The sequence below is a fragment of the Bos indicus genome, chromosome 12 (genome assembly GCF_029378745.1).
Source record: "Bos indicus isolate NIAB-ARS_2022 breed Sahiwal x Tharparkar chromosome 12, NIAB-ARS_B.indTharparkar_mat_pri_1.0, whole genome shotgun sequence".
NCBI lineage: Eukaryota > Metazoa > Chordata > Mammalia > Artiodactyla > Bovidae > Bos > Bos indicus.
Genome location: NC_091771.1, coordinates 46,880,118 through 46,904,554, shown reverse-complemented (window position 1 = coordinate 46,904,554; position 24,437 = coordinate 46,880,118).

Genomic DNA, 24,437 nt, shown 5'->3' with positions numbered 1-24,437 from the left:
GATGCTAGCCTTCCAGTCTTCTGCAAAAATATCCTGTTTTCATGCTTTTCCAAATCTTGTTTATTCTTCAAGTCACCCCTACATACCCTCTACTCTTCCACCAATTCCATCTGAAGTTGGACTTTCTCTATGAAATGATATTTAATCATTGCAACTATCATCTTTCCTTCCATACTAATTTTCAAACTTCTATTATACTCAATGGTAAAATATTATGTCATCCAATACAAATTATTTGAAAATATATATTCAGTTTAAAGCATTGTTTGTAATAAAGAAAAGGAAGGGAGAAGGGAAAAATATCATTACTGTGTTTTTTTACACATTGCTGCTAAGTCACTTCAGTTGTGTCTGACTCTGTGCGACCCCATAGACGGCAGCCCACCAGGCTCCCCAGTCCTTGGGATTCTCCAGGCAAGAACACTGGAGTGGGTTGCCATTTCCTTCTCCAATGCATGAAAGTGAAAAGTGAAAGTGAAGTCGCTCAGTGTGTCTGACTCTTAGCGACCCCATGGACTGCAGCCTACTAGGCTCCTCCATCCATGGGATTTTCCAGGCAAGAGTACTGGAGTGGGGTGCCATTGCCTTCTCCATTTACACATTAGGCACTGCTTAGTATTTTTAAATATCTAAATACTCACCTTTATGCAGCTTTCAACCCAGATATGAATGAATCCGTCTGCAAATGCAGGAGAGTCAGGTTTGATCCCTGGCTTGGGAAGATCCCCTGGAGGAGGAAATGGCAACCCACTCCAGTATTCTTGCCTGGGAAATCCCACTGACAGAGAAGACTATTGGGCCACAATCCATGGGGTCACAACTTGGCCACTGAGCACGCATGAGGAGTCAATTGCAAATCTGTGAAGTAAAGAGACTATGCTAAATGCAGGTTTCAGGTCAAATAGTAGTGACATCATGGAGAAGGGGCTCAGTGACTCTGAGTGCTGTGATGAGAAATGGTTTCAAGAACAAGGTGGCACGAACTGGGCCTAGGAGGGAGAGCGGACTTTAAGATGTGCAGAAATGAGTACAAGGTAATCCAGGCATACGGAATATCCTATGTGATTGCAAAGACTAAGAAAAATGTTGAATATATTTAGAGAAGAGTGATTAGTCCCATTTGGCTATATCTGAGTTTAATCGGTCATTGATCTCTAATTGCTTCATTAGACTGTTTCCTTACAGCTACATTAAAAGCCTCTGGAAACATGGAATGCTACATCACTTTTTAACAATGTCCTAAAGAAGGTAGCACAGGCTAAGGCTATAATACTCACTCAATAAATGTATATTTAATTAGTTCAATTTTATTAAGCACGAAGCTTTTCCTAATAATTTTTTTTGCCTTTATGTGTCACTTTTATTCTTCAGATCTTTATGTAAAGTCACTTGCCTATTTGATCTTTCACAGAGCTTGCTTGCTGAAGTTAGGAATCTTTTTAGATCTACTTTTACAGAGTATTTAAATAATTAGCTGAATGGGCAATGATTAAAATTCCATGCTTCAAATGAAGCCAGCTTTTACATTGCATAATTCTCTGATACTCTAATTTTTCAGACTTCTGATACTTTATCATTATAAAGCGTTTTGTGTTTATTCTTATTTGTTTAGTAGACAATTATCTAGTGCCTATTTTATGCCGAGTTCTGGCATAGAGATTGGAAGTTTCAGGGAGAACCAGTTTCCATATGACTAATGGCAGAGAACAATTCAGAATGTTGACCATGCAGCTGGAACTTAAGAAGCATAAGGGAAAATCACTTATTATCTAAAATAGGTCTCTCAAAGTTTAGTCCAGTCGTGTCCCATATACATACTTTCAAAATCAACTAGGAGTCAACCATTTTAAAGCATGAGACATGACTCTTTGATCTCAAGCAATTCACAGTCTTGAAAGGACCAATGGAATAATGTGGGTATAATTTTCTCAATATAGATTTGTGACTACTTTTTAACAGGCTCATTTCTACTTCTTCTTATAAATAAAACCTGAAGCTTCCCAGGTCAGAAATGCCATAATGGTGTATATTAACGCACTTTTCTTTTCAAGGACAAAAAGTAAACTTCTGTAACTCATCTTAGTTGGGATAATGCATAAGAAGCAGCCATTGATATCATTATTGGAATCAGCTGAGGTTCATTACCATAGTGGGATTCCTGTGACGGGCATCTACAACTTCCAAAATGCATGCCTAATTTTGCTTGCATAAATTAACTGTTTTATTGTTGAAATTGGGTCAGATAGCAGACAAAGTCAGTCTATGATATGGGGGGACAAAAAAACCTTTGCTCTTGGAACTACATTTATGGTTTAATGAAATGTATCTAACAAGACTTTTTATTTCAACCACTAAAAGTGAGTCCTTGCTGAATTACTTCTCCTGCCTTTAAACTCTTACTCTAGATAAGATGATGGAGGAAGGGCAAGAGAAAATCAAAAAACAAACTTAATAACACCATACCTTCGAAGCGGCTTGATTTATAATGAGTTTGTGGGAACATTCTGAACCTATTTCATGTTGAATTACAGTCCACCTTTACAAGTGGCTGCTACAGAAAGAGTTCATGAACATACTCCTCACACTCCTTCAATCCTCTTCCTGCTCAGCCCCTAAAATTTAAAATGTGATACAAACAAAATGCATCTATAAATTTATATAGTAACTACACAAACAAATGCAAACTCATTCTTAGTAACCATAAAATTACCTTCTGTTATCTATCACTTTGTGAATTATAGTTTCATCGCTTGGAAGAGCCCACGGCACAGAATAACACTGCTTCTCTTCCTACCTCTGTGTCACGGCTGCTCTCCTGGCTGGAGCAGCAATCAATAGTCTCGCAGATAAACAAATGATTAAAGGGCAAGATGAACCACTGTAAATAGGGATCACATTATCTGCTTTTGCTCTGAATATAATTAAAAAAAAAAAATCAGTGTTGAATTTTTGGGCACCAGGCTAGAATCATACTCTCATCAATGTTCTTTTGTTTCTCTGATTTCACATTTTTAAAATCTTCTTCAGAAAGAATAAGTTTGTAAACAGGTACAATGTAAGCAATGCAATAGAGGTATATTTAAATGCATTTCTTATTGTAGAGTGCAAATTGAATATACATAGATACATAATGAAACATCATGGAAATTTTAGCTGCAAAGTCACACACACAAAAAAAAAAGAATTTTAAAACCTTTTCTGACTTCATATTAGTTCAGTATCCAATCATATCACTGGTTTGGTGCATTTGAAATTTATGAAGTTTCATAAGACTGGTATTGCATCATAATGTAATTGAAATGAAGTGATGAGAAAATAATTGTTTAATCTTTAATTCTTCATAAATATAAATAAATTAATTTCTCCATAAATTATGGGCTATGTAATAATCAATTTTCATTTTTTTTTGGTGAAGAAAATAAATCTGAGAGTAGAAACACGTTCCCAGTATGTTTTATGCACTAAAACTCTGGTTATAAGGCTAGACTCTTCTTATTTTATTTTTACTTTCTTCATTTATTGCTATTTGGTAATATCAAATTAAAGGATAGTCAGTATGGTTGATGATCATTTTACTTATACTTTTAGTTGAGAAATTTTCTTATGAAATATAAAATGTCATGTTTTATAATATTCCCATGGTAACACTTATCTTGGGAGTATAACATTTTTTATTTATTATTTAGTCAAACTGGTGAATCTAAATGAAGATACCTTGAGAATAAAATATAATTGCAGAAATTAAAATTCTAATACAAACTTTGACAAATAAAGGCAAGGAAATTGCTCAGGAAGTAGATTAAAAGGTCAAAGAGAGGGAATATATTAAATAAGAGTTAAAATATATGTAAAATCAATATAGGTGGGCCAACATCCAACTAATAGCACCATCACAGATACAATAAAAGACAGTTTCCTTAAACAGAAGGATCAATGCCCAGCATAATGTGCAAGGGAAAAAAAATAGGCCCATAACTGTGCAGTTTTCATAACACCAAGGATAATGTAATGACTTCAAAAGAAACAAATAGTTCATCTCTAAAGCAACAAAAACAGATTAGCATCAACTGCACATCTGTATAATTGGTTCCTAGAAATTAATATAGCAATATCTATGAAGGCTTGAGAAATAATGATATTAATTTAGAATTACATACCCAGCTAATTTCAAATACCAAACCTGAAGCTAGAAGAGATATATTTTCATATTTGGAAGGCATGCAAATTTATCTCCCTTTTTAAAGAAGCTACTGGGGAATAACTCCAGGTATTTTAACAAAGAAAGAGGAAGATGGAGAATATAGGAGCTTGTTGAACACTTGACTCAGGATATCAGTGGTGGGCCAGGACTGTGGAGGGGTTTCTGGGAAAAAAGGAGACTCCCAGGATTTAATAGCATCCTTGGGAATTTGGGATTATTTAAGGAAGCAATGAAGGCAATCAATACAAGAAAAAAGATGTAGAGTAGAAACTCCAGAACAAGACAAAATAACCAAAATCCAACAAAATAAAAGAGTAAGTCTGTATGCAAAAAGAAATTGCAATTATAGTACATTATTGGTTATATATCATGTAATATTTGCATAGTCATAATATAATACAACCACTGATATTTTGTATACAAAAAATGCTGAGGGACATAATTATGCTTTACAGTACAAAACATAAATGCCATTACCTTAATTTAAAAGAAAGCACATATGGTAAAATTTGAGAGTTGAAAGGAGAAAAAGAAAGCTACAGGTAAAGAAAGGGAGTTGGTCATCCTTATTTTTCATTGAAGGGAGTTAAGAATTTGGTCTACTGAGAAATCAAAAAGTAAAGCTATTTGCATAATATTTAAAGTTATAAATGTAATCACTAGAAAGACTAAACAGTGCTATGGGGAAAGAGATGTAAAGTGGTATAAATGGGCTGTTTAAATTAATCCATCAATTATGGAAGAAATATATATTCTTCATAAAATTTCTTTCAATACTTATTTATTGACTGGAGGAAGAAAGGAAGTAAAAACAATGACCTGGAAGGAGGACATCTGGTCTACCCATGACACTGGCTACCAGATGCCTACCCTCCACTATTCTGGGCCACACACTGCTGAAGAATATTTTAAAAATGACTTAACAGAGATCCCAGTAAAATATGAGAACAGCATGTTGAATTAGGGAAATCAAAATTATGAGCAGCAAAATAGATGTACACATCGCTGTAGGCTTATAAAGAATGGAGAAACCGAACCTTAAAGGGAAGAATCATTAAGGTAGCCAATAGCTAGTGACCTTTGAGTAGACCCATTAAGCTAGTCTATATAAATTAATTATGAAATCATGACTGGTGAGAGTGGAGTTTAGGGAGGGCATTCTACGCATAGGTAACAGCAAGTGGAATTGTGGCCTGGGGTGCTCATAATTTGAAGTGACTACAAATGGCAAACTATGAAAATAAAGATGCAAAGAGAAAGGACTGTTCAGCGCAAGTTAGGCGTGATAACAAGTCATAATTTGAACAGCCTTACCTTTTAAAGTAACAAGCTCGGTGCTCTATTCAAAGTGTAACAGGGAGTCACTGAGGGAACCTAGCCCAAGGAACAGAAGGGCTGTTCTTACTATGATACAGAACTCTTGCCATACTGTGAGTAACTGACTAAGTAAGGTCCATCATGGCATGGCGGGCATCTTGGAAATGATTTAAAGAGAATATCCTTAAATGTTTACCGGATAACATTTGCATTCCTGGAGGAATGTCTTCATGGAGGATTTGATAACAAAATTTGGAAATTCAGAGAGTAAATTAAAATAGTTTTGGAAGAGTAAGCAACAAAAAAGGATAAAAGATAACCAAAAAATGTCCTTCTGGTAGATACTGTTAACATAGAAAGATTTTCCATCAGCATAAACACGGACAGGGTCAAGTAAATGAAGGTAAAATAATGGTAAGTGAAGCAGTTCCATTAGAACAAAGTTTTCTCATAACTTAGGTTCTCACATATAAAGGTCTAAATTAAGAGCCTCAGGGGAAGTTTACTGGGTGAAGTCAATATCAACATACAGTTGGTGGAATGGGGAGAGGAAAGAAAATATTTTATTTTAGTTTCTAATGTAGAAATTTCGGGTCTTTTTCTTTAAAAAAAAAAAAAGAAAAAGAACATACATAGGGGAGTAGTAAAGAATTTAAATACATTTTAAAGTCAATTTAAAGATTTTCAAGTCAAAATCTCAAGTTAAGGAACGATGCACATACTATTCATAGATTATTTTAGGTCTGTCCTCTGAAAGGTGAGCCATCGTTAGTGTGTCTTATGGATCTGCATAGTACAACCACTTGCTAATATGACTAATTTTTCTTAGTAACTTAAGTTCACAGTCAATAAAAACTCTATTCAGCAACTCTGCCAAGGAAATTGATATTACTACTTCCAAAATTGATTTTTTTGACCCAAGGCATCTTAATTTTTTTTTAAAACTAAAGCCAGCTATTAGGCTATGCTTAAAAGACTTTCAGAAGAGAGGAGAGGAAATGAACAACTCTATATTTAAAATATCTTATTTTTATTTTTATTATTGTTATGAAAATGTTAATTTCCTAAGGGAATTGAGTTTAAATGAACACTCTGGAGTCCATTTCCTAAGCCAATCAATAATGACCTCACGTGCATGAAAAACAGAGTACCTGTACATTTCAAAATAAAATTTATGGCACCCTTATAAGTAAAGGGATAGGAATTTCTAACACTAGGCAGCAAACACAGATTAATGTTGAAATACTTAATTCAGCATCTCATAAGTCCTCATGAAAAGAAAAGGGAAAGAAGGGGCTTCATATTTATACATAAATGTGTATTCTCACTAAGTAAAATTTGGGATCAATCAGAAATTAGGTCTCTGTTTAGACTTAAATTAACATTAGAAAATTACCTGTTCCAAAACTCTCATAATACTATGCTTTTGAGGTTAAATAGCTAGTGTCTCATTTGCAAAGAAGAGCTAGAATTTGCTGGCTAGGTAAAGATGAAAGTAACTTTAGCTGACCCATTAGAAAGTTGCAGAAGTAGTTTAGCATGATAACAAAGCAGTTGATAGGGTTGCTAAATACATTTATTCACAGAGGGGAGTGCTTTGGTTTGGATAATGGTACGTTGCAAGCACTTCCAATTTGAATATTTGTGTTTGTCTTCAAAATAACTTTTCATCATCCAGCAACGTTTAATTATACAGGTAAAGGCAACTTTCAGACTGGAGACATCCATCAGGAGTTTGGCAGAATGGACACTCCCAGTTCTTTTTGGATAGTGTGCCCCTACATGCATCTCTGGTTTGACTGCGTAGACACTGCATGGCCATTCACATATATTATCAACACAATAATTCTTCATTTACATAGCTTTTTCTATGCATGCTACAACTGCCAACAGTTCAGGGCTAAAATAATATTGGAAATAAATATGAACAGAAGAAAAACATTTAATATTTGAGAAAGAAAAAAGATGCTCTCATGTGTGATTAGAAAACGATGGAGATTTGATGAAGTGGAAAGATATGGAAAGTTGTTCTGGATGGTAACTACTTGCAGAGAATCTTGCATCAGTGATAGTGACGAGTGATAACAGTCTGCGTCAGATGAGATTCTCTGCCATTTTGATAACTGTACAAAGTAGGAAATTCCAAACCCATTGGTGAACTTAAACAGTTAACAGTAAGAGAAGAAAAGTCATTTGTTCTTTTAAAAGGGACTTAGTTCAGTTCAGTTCAGTCGCTCAGTCGTGTCCAACTCTTTTCGACCCCATGGACTACAGCATGCCTGGCCTCCCTGTCAATCACTAACTCCAAGAGCTTACTCAAACTCATGTCCATCGAGTCGGTGATGCCATCCAACCATCTCATCCTCTGTCATCCCCTATAGTCCTGCCTTCAATCTTTCCCAGCATCAGGGTCTTTTCAAATGAATCAGCTCTTCGCATGATGTGGCCAAAGTATTGGAGCTTCAGCTTCAACATCAGTCCTTCCAATGAATATTCAGGACTGATTTCCTTTAGAATTGACTGGTTTGATCTTCTTGCAGTCCAGGGGATTCTCAAGAGTCTTCTCCAACACCACAGTTCAAAAGCATCAATTCTTTGGTGCTCAGCTTTCTTTATAGTTCAACTCTCACATCCATACATGACTACTGGAAAAAAGGGACTTATAATATCTATATTTTACTGCTCACTTTTTAGAGTAGGAATTGGAAATAGGCCCCTACAGAAGAATTAAAGGTAAACTGAAGACTAAAATAAATAGCTACTCATCTGTATTTTCTACATCTTGTTACAAGCAAAATTTCTTGCTAAATATTTATTTGAATAATAGTAATTTGAATAATAGTAAATGGTAGGACAGTTTTGAGTTCGGGGTGACTTCTGATTTTATTTTCTTTAGAAATCTCATGTTGGAAGGATAAATGCAGACACATGAAATGGAGGCAAGCTACCCATCAACTCAGATTTTATATGGATTCTGTGGTAAGGTAGAAATCATGATCAAAGCACCTGTTCACAGAGTAGGATCAGAGAATATTAAAGAGAGCTTGTTATTCAGAATAATAGCAAAAGAATGTTTGTGTAATCTGATGCAAGATCAGGAAAAGTGTGTTAAATTTTACCACCACGTTTAGAAAGGTGAAAGTGAAGTCACTGAGTCGTGTCCGACTCTTTGGGACCCCATGGACTGTAGTCTGCCACGCTCCTCCGTCCATGGGATTTTCCAGGCAAGAATATTGGAATGGGTTGCCATTTCCTTCTTCCAGGGGATCTTTGCAACCCAGGGATCGAACCCAGGTCTCTGGCACTGCAAGCAGACTCTTTGTGGCTCAGCTGGTAAAGAGTCTGCTTGCAATGTGGGAGACCCGGATTTGATCCTTGGGTTGGGAAGATCCTCTGGAAAAGGGAAAGGCTACCCACTCCAGTATTCTGGCCTGGAAGATTCCATGGACTGTATGGTTCATGGGGTTGCAAAGAGTCCGGCACGACTGAGCAACTTTCACTTTCACTTCACTTCACTTTAGAAAGGTGATGAAGGTGGGAGATAAGCTTCTATTATTACTAAATATCTCAAACATGGGAAAAGCATATATATATAACCCAGTCCAACATCCTATCAGAAATGGAAGTCTGGTGGCCTTCTTGAATGTGAATTTTATTTTCTTTCCTAAGATTCCAAAGGCAGCCATGGATATTGTCGAGGATTTGTTTAATTTTTTATAACATTAATTTTTTAAAATTAAGAAGTAAAGCATTTTTGCTTTGTAAAAGTTGAGCACTTAAGCAGAGCATAAAGAAGAAAATAAATATCACACAATCAGATGAATTCTTAATGTGACTGTTTTATAAACTCAAGAGAATATATTCAGATGGAAATATTGTATGCTTTCTAATTTTCACAACTATCATATTATATTCCAAACCACTCAGTCTGATTGCCCTGGTCTGATGCTCTGGTTGGGCTGCCCAGCAGTGCAGTTCAAGGTGCCATGTACGTGCTTGGACAACTGGATTCATTGCTTGGCCAGCCTCCCTTGGACCTGCCCTTAGGGAAGAGCTGCCCAAATCTGGCTGGATTCTGGCCCAGCAGGGGGAGGACCCGCAGTCTCCACCTCAGGCCTTGTGGGGCAGGAAGCCACAGGTGTACTGCTCTTCGCAGGAGCATTTTCAACAATACATTAACTAGGACTGCTGCTGCTGCTGCATCGCTTCAGTCGTGTCCGACTCTGTGCGACCCCATAGACGGCAGCCCACCAGGCTTTCCCGTCCCTGGGATTCTCCAGGCAAGAACACTGGAGTGGGTTGCCATTTCCTTCTCCAATTCATGAAAGTGAAAAGTGAAAGTGAAGTCACTCAGTCGAGTCTGACCCTCAGCAACCCCATGGACTGCAGCCTACCAGGCTCCTCCATCCATGGGATTTTCCAGGCAAGAGTACTAGGACTACCTTTTTTGAACAGAATATATGTTGATTTCTGGCTCCAGTGATTAGCATCCTTTTGTGTGCAATCTGTATCTCACAGACAGAAGGAAAAGGCATGAGAAGAGAAAAGTGTGGCTGAGGAATAGGAAAGGAAGAGTTCACTGTGAGAAGGGATGGAGGAAACTGGGCCTGGCTGGCTGGGATCGAAGGCGGCTGCTTCCCACAGTTGCTCCACTCAATTTCCTTAACAGCTTTCTAAAGCACTTTGCATTTCTGCATTACTAATGCCTGTCCTTTAAGTGCGGTTCATTGCTGACTTAACAGGGAGCCCCTCTACACCATCTTCTGCCTAGGGGTGTGACAGACTGCGCTGTTTGCCATTTCTCCTTTTCCTGACATCCTCGCCAGGAAGGGCCAAGGCTGGTCAGAAAGGGGAGAAATGGAGAGGCCCTTTTTGACTCTGCTGTGACACAGCTGCTGGCCAGCCTTTGGGAATATCTCCCTTTTGACCCTGCTCTGCTCCTTCCAAGTTGGAGGATAGCAATCCTTAAGTCCAGATGACAATTCAAAACAAAACAAAAAAAGATCCTTTCAAAGTGAGAGTTATAGAAAACAGAAAGACACACATCTCTTGTTTTTCTAGAGTCAAACTAAAATACAAATTATAAGCATGGAAATCACATATTTTTGTCTCTCTTCATATTTCTTGGGTTATATACTACAGAGTGTCATTTTTTTCAGTCAAGTTCATAGATGGCAATCATAAGATGCACTTAAGGTAGTGATGTGCTTGATGAAGCAAGGAATGAGGGAGGTGAAGTTGGTCTGTTTGTGGTGGTAGACAGCACTTTGAGATCAGGGGATAGAGTGTGAACTAGGTGCTTCATAAACACAGTCTCTTTGGAAATTAATCAATATTTAAACAGCTTTATATAACCCTGAGAGCAAAAACAGAAGAAAGACTGACCGATAAAAGAAAGAAGGCACTGCAGGTAAGAGTGAGGATTCAGGAGGTCAATGGTCAAGGTCCGAATTGCAACTTTTACCTTTTACTGGCTGTGTGATTGTGGGTAGGTTGCTTAACTTATCTGAGTTTCAGTTTCTTCAGCTGTATAATGGGGATGATGATAATAATAGTGCATATTTCACAGAGTTGTGAGAATTAAAATCATTCTATATAAAAAGTGCATATAATGTAGAAAGGATCACAAAGTAATTATTATGGAACATGAGTTTTTATTAATCAAAAGAGGTTAGGTTTGTAATAGAATAATTTTATCTGTAGGAATTTATATGCTAAAGGGCAGAAAGTTCAGAGGCAAAATGAGGTTATACATCAAGGGTCAGTGTACTGCTTTTATCTATTTGAGCTTTATTTCCTAACAGTAGCTCAAGTACCATACTATTATTGGTTGTTATCAATGCATAGAACATCTGATACAGGCAAACTTGTCAGAGCAAAGTTGGGCATTTATGTACCTATGGAAAAGGCTGAGATAACTTAAATTTGCAAATTTGATGTTTGCATTTTCTCATTTAGAAATAAGGAATTTGTGAAAAAATTAATTAATTAATTAAAAAAAATAAGGCATTCAATTCCTAATCACCTGGCTGACAAGGACACTTTGGAAACCTTGCTGACACCCATCCTGAATATTCTCCATATCCATAAACTTAAATTTTCTAGTATTTATTAAAACTCATAAAATATAGGTTGGACATATACAAATCATTTCAAGATAATATAAGAACTAGAACAAATAACCTGTACCATCCAAAACATGACTACTAGATGCAGAAATACGTGTTATTGTCATTTAGAGACTTTAGTGATCTACTAGATAGTTTTAGAAATGCTGTTAATATTTACATGGCAGAACCTATATTTAGTGTTCTGTAGATGAAGTCAGGGCTTCTCAGGTGGTCCTGGTGGTGAATAAACCACTTGCCAATGCAGGGAATGTGAGAGATGCGGGTTCCATCCCTGGGTCAGGAAGTTCCCCGGGAGGAGTGCATGGCAACCCACTCCAGTATTCTTGCCTGGAGAATCCCACAGACAGAGGAGACTGGTGGGCTACAGTCCATAGGGTCACAAAGAGCTGGACCTGACTGAAGCGACTTAGCACAGCACAGGTGAACTCAAAACTATGCTTTGCCTTTAAGAGTGAAAACAACAATCAGAGAACAAAGGAAATTATGTAAAAGAAGGATTTGTATTTGATTTTTGAAGACTACACTTCAGCAAAAATGAAGATTAGGTGGTTTCTAAATGTCTTTGGTTTACAGAGTCAGGGAAAAGACTACAAATTGCCAAGTATACTTCTTGAAAATACTGGAAATTTTTAGTTTGAGATTGCTTCTCATGTTAATCAGAGCCCCACGAAAGGGTGTGATGCCATTTTTAAATCATGTTCTAATAGATACTGTTCATGACTAGTATCAGTCAGGAATTCTGATAATCATTCTCTTGATCTTCAAAGAGAAATAATTTAAATTATTTTCTTTCAATATCTTCTATAAATGACTTTTAATACACTTCTAATATCAGTAACTTTACCAATATCAGATGCAAGTTCATAGTTCATTCAGCTTGTGAGTTTTCACTGACTGTTAAATTGACAAATATATTGTTCTCTTGTCCCACCACATGGGATTATGCATATGCTAGCAATGAACATTTTTAGGAAATTTAACTCTACATTTCCCTGAAATAAAACAAAGTATTTTACAACTGCTAACCTTCTCTGTCTTGTTTTTATTGAATTGAAACCTAGGAAGAAGGCACATTCCATTGAGAGATGAATACAATGACATTGAACAAAAAGAGGAAAAGATACCACTCTTTGCTCACCATCTTTGTTTCTGACTGAAACCAAAAATGGAGTTAAAGCTCTATTTTATGGTGTATGCAGGGCTCCAGATGAATCCTGATTGCTAACATGGATGTTATGCTTGTGTCCACGGGCACCCTATCACACATAAAGACTTCTTAAGAATGGGTGTGGTGCTGAGAACTCTGAGGTTATACCAACACTGTCCTTCCATGAACTATTACTGTCTGCTAAACAAACTCCATGAATACACGTACACCTTTGAAAGTATTTGAGCCCTGATAATACTGCAGAGTGGAGGATTAAAGGTCTTTTTGGAACTGGTGAATGTTGGTTGGATAAGATAGAGGAGTTCTAATCATGAGATTCAGCTCTGCATATTTCAACCACATTATTTAAATCCTGTGCCAGTTTAGTCAAATATGAATTCAAAATGTAAAATTCTGGAGGAAGCAATTTATTGGACAATCTAATTTTTATGATGAGGTAAAGCACACTAACATCAGCAATTTGTCTACTATGAGAGTCCAAAAGTCTTAAGAGTCAAAAAGTCTTATTATCAAAGAGTCAAAAAGAGAGTCAAAAGTCTTATTATCAATTATTAAAGCTTCCATATGTAAAATATCTATAAACCTGCATCCTTTTCCAACAGATTGCTTGTTCTTTATGTTAATTATGGCTTAGATTTCATTTTATCTTCATAACTGTTTCTAGATATGGAATGCCCTGCTGCTGCTGCTGCCAAGTCACTTCAGTCGTGTCTGACCCAGTGCGACCCCATAGACCGAAGCCCACCAGGCTTCCCCGTCCCTGGGATTCCAGCAAGAACACTGGAGTGGGTTGCCATTTCCTTCTCCAATGCATGAAAGTGAAGTCGCTCAGTCGTGTCCGACTTCCAGCGACCTCATGGAGTGTAGCCCACCAGGCTCCTCCGTCCTTGGGATTTTCCAGGCAAGAGTACTGGAGTGGGGTGCCATTGCCTTCTCCCATGGAATGCCCTAAGTAACTCTTATTAATGTGGGTGTGTGTTTAGTCACTTCAGTCATGTCCAACTCTTTGTGACCCTATGGACTGTAGCCTGCCAGGCTCCTCTGTCTATGGGGATTCTCTAGGCAAGAATACTGGAGTGGGTTGTCATGCCTTCTCCAGGGGATCTTGCCCACCCAGAGTTTGAACCTGAGGCTCCTGCAGCTCCTGCATTGCAGGTGGGTTCTTTACCACTGAACCACCTGGGAAGTCCACCTCTTATGAGAGGATATATGAATAAACAAAAGATTTTAGTTAATCTTGCTCTTTGAATATTTAAAAAATTACAGTCATTTAATTAATTCTTGCAACATTTTATTTTATATAGAAGAACTCCTAATTTGGTCACTTTGAGCAGTAATTAGTTATTTCTTTATTACCTCTCCTCAGCCTGAGGTTTTAAATGTCTGTCTTGCACACAAATTAAGGTCACATTTTGTCATCAGGACCACTTACACAATGTCTTTCTCAGGTTTCCTGTTGAATAGTGGTCATCCATTATCTACTAACTGATTAGCTATTGGCTTTTCAGGGAGCTGTCCAAGATGGTATACAAATATTTCAAACAAAATTTTGTAAACATAAACCGAGCTAATGCACTATTTCTCAGCATGAGATTTTACTCAGTCCACTTCACTACTTGTAAAGAATGTGTCTGGACAATGACTCAAAGAACCTTTTTAAAAAAGCATATGAATCATACTCAATGATTTATTCACATATCTATTTAAAAAATTCCATTGGTCATGCTAAAAAAGGTTGCGAGCCCTTTGACTTAAGTATTTCTATAATGGCTGTTAAAATCAATTCTGGCATTAAAGTCTCCAAGAATGAACAATGCATTGAGTGGAAAATTGATTACATGGTCAAAGAACAGTCCTTTGTGGTCTCGTTTGCTTTTTCGATTAGCACAGCTGTCATGGCTGCTGTAGGTGGTCCTCAAAACTTATAGGGAAAAGAATCTGTCCCTGACACTTAATGTTTTTCTATAGATTTTTGGGAAAAAAATATGTTTTTGTTTGCTTATTGGAACCTACTGATGTAGGTACCAATGTCAAGTTGAGTTTTGCAGAGATAAATGAGAGATAAAAAGGAGAATGATTTTTGAGAAAAAAACAGAGTAATATAGAAATCTACTTCCAGGATTTCTAAGTTTATGGAAAATACATTCTTTTGTAAAGGAAGTTGCTCTGATCCTCACCATAACCAAACCTATAGGAGGGTAATTTACTTTTGGTAGAAAATCAGATCAATTAGGAAATTGTGGAAGACAGTAGCTTAAATTGGGAACTGGTCACCCTTCTGTCTTGATTTCTATGATTGCTTTTTTCCCCCCACCATCAAAAAGAAGCTTTTAGGCCAGGTCTCTTCCCTGGTGTTCAGGGAGAGACTTCCTCACCTACATTGATCTTGTGCACTTTACCTTGAATCACAGGCTATGGGTGTTTAATAAGTGCTTATTGAAGTGTGCTATCGATTTATCTTGGGTTGATTTACTTATTTATTTACCTGTGTTTAACTTCTCCTTTCTAATGAGCAGGCTTCAAACCAAATCCTCCTAGAGTTCTGGAATGTTTATCTGCTTTGCTTGCTTGGAACCCTCTTTATTTTAAAATTTTTATTGGAGTATAGTTGCTTTACAGTATTGTGTTAGTTTCTACTGTACAGCAAAGTGAATCAGCTAGATGTTTACATATATCCTCTCTTTTTTAGATTTATTTCCCATTTAGGTCACCACAGTGGAAACCTCTTTAGAAAGGACTGACATACTCTGGCTCTTCAGACTAGTAGTCAAAGAAGAATTTTCTACTTCTCTTCTTGTGTATTGTATTATTTCCTATTGTGCTGCTGAAAGAATTTACACACACTTATTGCCTTAAAACAACACAAATTTATTATCTTATAGTTCTGGAGGGCAGAGGTCTGGAATGGGTCTCAACGGGCTGAAATGAAGATGTTGGCAGGGCAGCCTTCTTTCTGGAGGATCTACTGGGGAGCCTATTTCTTTACTTCTTACAGCTTCTAGAAGCCACCTGTATTCCTTAACTTGTGTCCTTTTGTCTTCAAAGCTAGCAATGGCTGGTTGAGTCTTTCTCAGAGTACATCACTCTGATGCAGACTCTGCTGCCTCCATCTTTCATTTATAAAGACCCTTGTGATTACCTTGGGCTCACCTGGATAAGATAGCTCAGTTGGTAAAGAATCTGCCTGCAATTCAGGAGACCCTGATTCAATTCCTGGGTCGGGAAGATGTGTTGGAGAAGGGATTATTATCCATTATTCTGGCCTGGAGAATTCAGTCTATACAGTCCATGGGGTCACAAAGAATTGGACAGGACTGAGTGACTTTCACTTTCACCTGGATCATCCCGCATGATCTCTCCATCCCAAGGTTAGCTGATTAGCAAACAATTCCATCTGCAACCTTAATTCTCCTTTGCCAGGTGAGCTTACACATACATAGGTACTAGGAATTAGGATATAGAAATCTTGGGGGGTGTGCTATTATTCTGCTTACTCTACTTGTATTCAGTCAAAGTGAACTTACTGCATCTATAGCATTTCTGATATTAATCACTATGCCATCATAGCCATGTCTTTGATATAGGAAAGATACAAGTCCAGAGAAGTTCAATGGCTTTCCCACTATGTAACTCTATGGAACTCTCTATGGAACTCATCTTTCCTTCTGAAAAAAGATCTGTAATCTGAAGTTTATTGACTCCTATGAGTTTTACATGAGCCTTTGAATCCTTTGAAATCTTGTATTAAACATTTTGGTAAGTCCATTTTCTATTTTCGAATAAGTCATGGACAAAATTAAATAATTATATATAATTCTACATATTCCTAAATTCAATACTCTTGACTTTCCCCCCTCAGAAAACTACAGTGGTTTCCAATGGTTTTAAATTTATATTAAAACTTATAAGCATTTGAATCAAGACATTCTATTGGAATATCTTATTCCAATAGAGTATCTTAGCATTCCAATATCTACTTAGCATTCTGGAAGGGAACATAGAGATTCTGATATTCTGCTGTGTTCTTAAACTTCACTAAGTATCTCTGGTGACTAAAATGCCAGTGAATCTTTCCATGAGGTTTTTCATTTCTGTACCTTTGAACATATTGCAAAGCACAAAATATTCCACAGTGGAAGTTAGGAGAACTGAAGATTTAGGGGAAGGCTTTACCTTTTCACTGTCAGTGAATTCTGTTTCTCTTTATTCAATTTGATAGTTTCTGTGTAAAACTCTTACACTTTCCTAAATATCCTTTTATGTCTAAGATAATAATGAGATGGTTTTGATGTCACAGGTAAACCAAATGGTGAAGAAAGAAGTAACTCTGTTGGAGACCAGATTTCCCTTGGAGAATTTCTTCATCCCCTCTATCTTTCTCTTGCTGCTGCTGCTGCTACTGCTGTTAAGTCGCTTCAGTCGTGTCTGACTCTGTGCGACCCCATAGATGGCAGCCCGCGAGGCTCCCCCATCCCTGTGGTTCTCCAGGCAAGAACACTGGAGTGGGTTGCCATTTCCTTCTCCAATGCATGAAAGTGAAAAGTGAAGAAAAAGACATTCAGTCGTGTCCGACTCTTAGCGACCCCATGGACTGCAGCCTACTATGATCCTCTGTCCATGGGATTTTCCAGGCAAGAGTACTGGAGTGGGTTGCCATTGCCTTCTCCAACTTGCATGTAAATTGAAAACTTTATGCTTTCTAAGTTGATAATTATGATTTTGGCTCTTAGAATGCTCAAATGTGGAAAGGAACAGAGACATATTAGGAAGAAGCCTCTTAATGTTCCCCTTTGTCCCTCCATGGAGATTCTAGAAGACTAAGTCTTGTAAAGCTTTTGTTCTTCATGTTCTTGTCATTCCTCTGCTGGAAGACCCTCAGAACTGCATCATGCTCCCAGCCCCCTGTCGCAGCAGGTGGGTGAGTGATCTGTGAGAATCTGTCCTGCTTCCTTCTCTCAAAGGAGCGTCCATGCATGTGACCTTGAAAAGGAGTCAGTGAATCAAGATGTGGCACAATTTCTCTAGAAATATTGCTAAGCCTCTCCCACCCTACTGTCCAGCTGCCTATCACCTCCATCCTTCAAATCACAGATTATCAATTTTAAAAAAATCTTTGCAGACATCTACCAGGCCTCCAGTATAAGATTAAGTTTTAAACTCACTTTCCAAATAAACAACTCTTATTGAACACTTATTGGTTGCAAGACAAAGTGTTGTGTGCCATGAAGTAATGTTATATGTGGCAGTTTATGTAGTACTTGCTCCCATAAAAGTGTAGAACATAGTTTAAAAAAATAAGTAAGATAAAGAGAGTTGGAGAGAGAGGACAAGACAGGGGGTGGAGGAAGGGGGGAAGGGAGACAGAGAATGAGAAAGATATTAAATAATATCAATTAAAGAAATATCACAGGTCATTACATGATTAATTACCAAATGAGTGCTATAAATTTTAAGTGCCCTGGCTTCAGAGAAAGGAGAGATCATTGTGAATTGGAGGATGAACTTGAGACACTTTTGAAGGGTAGTTAGGTAGAGAACAGAGAGTTGGCATTTTGAATAGGTGGGTCCAGCATGAAATAAATGATCTGATACAGATGTTTTATAAAAATGATTTTTTTAGTTTTATTCATGCCTTACAAAATCAATCTGGGTATAACTCCACACAGTTACTAGTCTAACCATAGAAAAAAAATAATGCTTAATATTTATATTGATTATAATGTAAGTATATATTTTTATTCATATTTACAGGCAACAAACATACCTTTGATTATTAAGATCCAAAATTAATATATCAGCAATATTGACAAAGACCCATGCTGAAAATTTTAATTTCAGATTTGGAATGGTTTTCGCCAAAATAATTTAAAAACCTTCTTTAGAGTGTATTAAGTTTTCACAAGCAGAAACTTTCTGTGGGCCTCTGTTTGAAGCTTTCTTTGATGCTTGTGATTGCCATACTATATTTACTTGTGATTAAATGGAGCCCTCAGCTAGTTGATAATGACTTTTGGCTTGTAAAGAGCAATAAAAGAATTTAAATCATTTAAAGTAGAGCTCTCCTTTGATATCAACTATCCAACATTATTCTAATAAAAGAATGCCTAACATACTTTTAATGAATTTCCTTTTATATAAAATATTTAGCAAGAGATTTTGAGATGCCCCATTAAAGCATCTCATTCATAAATGTTCAGGATGTTCATGATGATTCAAGGAAAGGTTTATGTGCTGGATAGAATTATCCAGCCAGTGCATTTACTTTTGAAAAAGAAAGACCCAAATTCTTGGGTACAAAGCCTTTTCTAGACTCCTTTATTAAAATTGGACTAAGAAAAATATCTCTATTTCCCTCCCCTAACAAATCTCTGTAGAGTGTACACTGCACCCCTTTTTCTTCCTTTTTTTCTGGAGAAAGCACGAAGATGATAGGATTTTTCAGCTGATTGTTAGTTAGTGACTTTGAAGGAACTTTTAACAGCTGTTCAAGGCCAAAATAGATTACTCTGTTTTATGCAAAACCTATCAACATTTTAGCTATTGCACATTTCTTTATTTCCTTGGAGTTAATTGCTAAATGTCATCCACTTCTGCTGTTCTAGTAAGGCTGAATTTTCTCAAAATGTTTCATAACTTTCTTCTTAGAGATTTCCATCTCTATCAAATATTCTAATTTTCTTAAACAGTACCTCTGAAGCAGGAGCATTCCAAATGTCCTTTTTGGAAAAGAGGAGGAGAAATATCAATTTTCCTTTATTATCTTTACTCTGGATTAGAAATTTCAAAGCTATGTCTATATATTTGATAAGCAGGTTGAACTTTAAACATTTCATCTATACTCCTCTCACCTTTTTATTTCCCAGTTTCTCTCGGAGTAGCTGCATTTTTCTGATTTTTGTGTTAAGTGATCAAATTGTGTCCACTATATTTTTTCTACTTAAATCTGAAAAAGAATGATGTAGTAGCAAACTCATGGGCTCTAAAATATCTTCTTTTTCAAAAGCTGCTACAGGATGTCATCCTCATGCACTTTAGCGGGAGTCTCTTGAGCTCTTTCAAAAATGTCTGAGTTGGAGACATTTGTTTATATTCCTCACCTAAAGGGTACCTTCTTCTCTTCACAATGTAACTAGGTCCTTTAGTCAAAATGTCACACACCAGCCTGTCAACAAATCATGAAATAGGTAAGTTTTCTCTGAAGGTCATGCATACAATTGCTCATCAAAGAATTATACCAAAGGTCTTGGAGCTTTACCACTTCTGTTTGCTCATTTTGCATTCTTTTTTTTCTTACCATCATCCTGCCTGTTGTTGTTGTTGTTTTTTCTACTCTCCTTCTTGTGCTACTTTGGAATTTGTACTCGTTTGAATCATAAAACTTGTTCATCTAATTAATCTCTAGTGCATTCGCTATTTTAGAGTGATGTATTTAAAAAAAAAATCCCAAAGTGCCTGCATATCTCTGTTTCCTCCTTGGTTACACTGTGTGGAGCAGGAATTGAGGGAAGAGAAATAAGGATGTGTGAAACTCTCAAAAAAGAAAACTACAAACAAAATCAGCAAATGCTAGGATCTTAATGAAGGACATGATGGAACAGCTGTATGTTTTCCAAGGCAGTCTAGATCGGAAACTTCAGCCACAATTTCACTGAGTTATTCAGGGCAAAGCATAGGTGGCAAAGGGGACTATTAAGACATAAACTTTTATAAGATCTTGTACTGCTATTAACTTCACTAGTAATAACTGAATGCAGATTTCTCATGAACACTTCCACAGAGGCATTCATATTGAAGACTTTTTAGTTGTCCTACTCAACCGATCTGCCAAGATGTCTCAGATCCAACTAGTGAACAAAGACATTACTTCAGATAAGGGCTTTTCCCCTGAGGCCAACTGTTAAAAACCTTATCAGTTAATTTGGAGAAGTGTGGCAACAGTGGTAAAGAACCTACCTGCTAATGTAGGAGATGTAAGAGACATAGGTTCGATCCCTGGGTGGGGAAGATGCCCTGGAGAAGGGCATGGCAACCCACTCCAGTGTTCTTGCTTGGAGAAGCCCACGGACAGAGGAGTCCACAGGGCTGCAAAGAGTAGGACACGATTGAAGCGATTTCGCACGGACTGCAGGCAACATGCTACTTGTCTCCAGGGCCATGAGCTCGTTAGACAATAAAATATATAGGCTAGGTGTAAAGAGAGGTCTTCAGGGTAGTTGAGTACAGACTGCAAAATAAAGATTTTAGGGCATTTTGGGGTTAGAACATGGATGTAGTCCAAGGAAACAGAGCCAAAAGTCAATGAGGTTATTATTAGAAGTGGTGATAAATTTTGCTTACTTCACAATTTTTCTAGTCTTGAAATCTCACCTAACTCAAAGTTCTGAGCATACACTGTGTATTAAATTGGACAACTAAAAGAACTTCTTAGAAAATGGTAATGCTATTCCATGAATTTCATGTGGTTTCTTCACTAACCTTAAATAAGCTGCTAAGTCTTTAAGACGCCTTGAAAAAAAAACTACATTGGATCTCAACATTTAAAAAAGATTTTGAAAAAGCCTGTCTATAACTGAAGGGATTTCTTCCTGGCAGACTGTCCCTTTTCTGCTTTGTGTGCTTTTTGTTTCTTTGTGTTTGTATCCAATGAAGATAATGCCTAGCCTTTTACTGAGAGACAGAGTCATTCCATGATGATGTTTTCTAAATTCAGTTATTTACTTGGCTTTTCCACCAGCTCTCTTGTATGAGTTATTAATGACTCTATTTTAGTTTTCTGTTTTTCAATTGAAAAAGACAGCATACAATCCATCATTACTTTTAATACTTGCATAGTATTCCATTGTATAGAGGCATTGTCATTTATTTAACCAATCTTCTATAGTTAGACCATTAACTAGATACTGATTTTTTGTAACATTTTTAACTATCCCTGTGATAAAACATTTTTATTTAAACATATGAGAGTGTCTCCAATTACTTCTTTAGGAACTATATCTAGATAGAGAATTTCTTGGTGAATGAAAATGCATACCTTTAGCCTTTTACTGCATTTGATTTGCCACCAGTGATAAATTCACCAGCAGCGTGAGTACCCATTTCCTCATATCCGTGTGAATACTAAGCATTAAGAAAGCACAGTCCTTTGTCTACTTAACTTGGATTTAATTTGTATTTCTCTTAGTATTACTGGGGTTAAATTTGTCTTACTTGTTTAGGACAAACAAAAGCCCACAGCTCATATCCAGCCCATGGCCTTTTTTTTTTTTTTTTTCTGGCACAGGCCTTTGTTGAGAATGCTTCCCTGATAGCTCAGTTGATAAAGAATCTGCCTGCAATGTGGTAGACCCCAGTTCGATTCCTGGGTGGGGAAGATTCGCTGGAGAAGGGAGAGGCTACCCACTCTAGTATTCTTGGGCTTCCCTTGTGGCTCAGATGGTAAAGAATCTGCCTGCAATGCGAGAGACCTGGGTTTGATCTCTGGGTTGGGAAGATTCCCTGGAAAAGGGAAAGGTTACCCATTCCATTATTCTGGACTGGAGAATTCCCTGGACTGTTTAGTCCATGGGGTTGAAAAGAGTCAGACATGACTGCGCGACTTTCACTTCACTTTGTGTAGTCCCTGGGGCTGCAAAGTTGGACATGACTGAGCGACTATCACTTTGTTGAGAATGAGTTTTTACATTTTAAAGGGTTGTGAACAAACAAACAACAAAGATTGTAACAAAGCATGAAATATTTACTACTTAGGCCTTTACAGATAATGGTTAAGATCCCTGGCTCAGAATGCAATAATGATAATAATAATTAAAATATCCAACATTATTAATGTCTAAGTAGAGTCTGAACAGTGTTAAAGATCTTTACATGTACTATTTTATTTAATCTCCATAGTGGTCCTATGAGGTAGATATCTCTTTATGACTATTTTAAAGCTAAATGAACAAGTTCATTAGGGAAAGTTAAGTAACATCCAATCTCTCACAGTAAGAGGTAGATCTGGGATTCTAATTTACCTGTCTCCAAAGTCTGTGCATTCAACTATTATGCTAATTTGCACGTGTTTATTAAGCTTACACATTAATTTTGAGAAACCTGAAATCTCTGCAGTAGTGGAGTTTCATATGAGATACATGATGTCTCAATTTATTTACATCTCTTTCATTTCCTCAGTAAACTTTATAGTTTTTTTACAGAAAGTGAAGTGAAGTGAAGTCGCTCAGTTGTGTCCGACTCTTAGCGACCCCATGGACTGTAGCCCACCAGGCTCCTCCATCCATGGGATTTTCCAGGCAAGAGTACTGGAGTGTGGTGCCATTGCCTTCTCTGTTTTTCCAGAAAGATATATCTTAAAGGTGTTCCCACGGTACTTTGTACTTTGGTTGTATTGTGAATGAAATCATTTTCAATTTTCATTTTCTCAAAAGTGATGATCTAGGAAAGAAACTGTGTTGTGTGTGTTAATCCTATAACTAGTCAGAACTTCCCTAATAGCTGTAGTCAAATTTCACTTTTTTTTTTAATGTTGTTTATGTCAACATAATGATAATAATAATTGTTTAAGACAATTATGATGGTAATTTTTCTACCTCATCTCCAATATTTATAATTTCCCCCCTGCTTAATGATTTCATCACTTTGTGCTTCTCTAATGATGTTAATAGGCATCCTTCCGTTATTCTGGTTCTAATAGGGAGATTCTACTTCCTATTATTTAACAGGATCCTAGGTATTGGTTTATGATAGTTTCTCAAAGCATAGTAACAAACTGTTGTCCTAGTCTTATTTTATGACGACTTTAATTCTGAATTTTTATAGAATTTTATTAAATCTCTATGTGTATCTATTGGGGATGACCATATTATTTGTATTCATTGACATCTTAATATGATGAATTATATTTCTAGAATCTTTGCATTTTATGATAGCTCAGTTGGTAAAGAATCCACCTGCAATGCAGGAGACCCTGGTTCAATTCCTGAGTGGGAAGATCTGCTGGAGAAGGAATAGGCTACCCACTCTAGTATTCTTGGGCTTCCCTTGTGGCTCAGCTAGTAAAGAATCCACCTGCAATGCAGGAGACCTGGGTTTGATCCATGGGTTGGGAAGATCTCCTGGAAAATGGAAAGGCTACTCACTCCATTATTCTGGACTTGGAGAACTCCATCGACTGTATAGTCCGTGGGGTTGCAAAGACTTGGATGGTTGAGTGACTTTCATTTTCATTTCTAGAATCTTTGCATTCTAGAAATAATCTTTCAGTTCAGTTCAGTTCAGTTGCTCAGTCGTGTCCGACTCTTCGACCCCATAAATCGCAGCACGCCAGGCCTCCCTGTCCATTACCAACTCCCGGAGTTCACTCAAACTCACATCCATCAAGTCGGTGATGCCATCCAGCCATCTCATCCTCTGTCGTCCCCTTCTCCTCTTGCCCCCAATCCCTCCCAGCATCAGAGTCTTTTCCAATGAGTCAGCTCTTCGCATGAGGTGGCCAAAGTACTGGAGTTTCAGCTTTAGCATCATTCCTTCCAAAGAACACCCAGGACTGATCTCTTTTAGGATGGATTGGTTGGATCTCCTCGCAGTCCAAGGGACTCTAATAATCTTTACTTGGTCACAATAT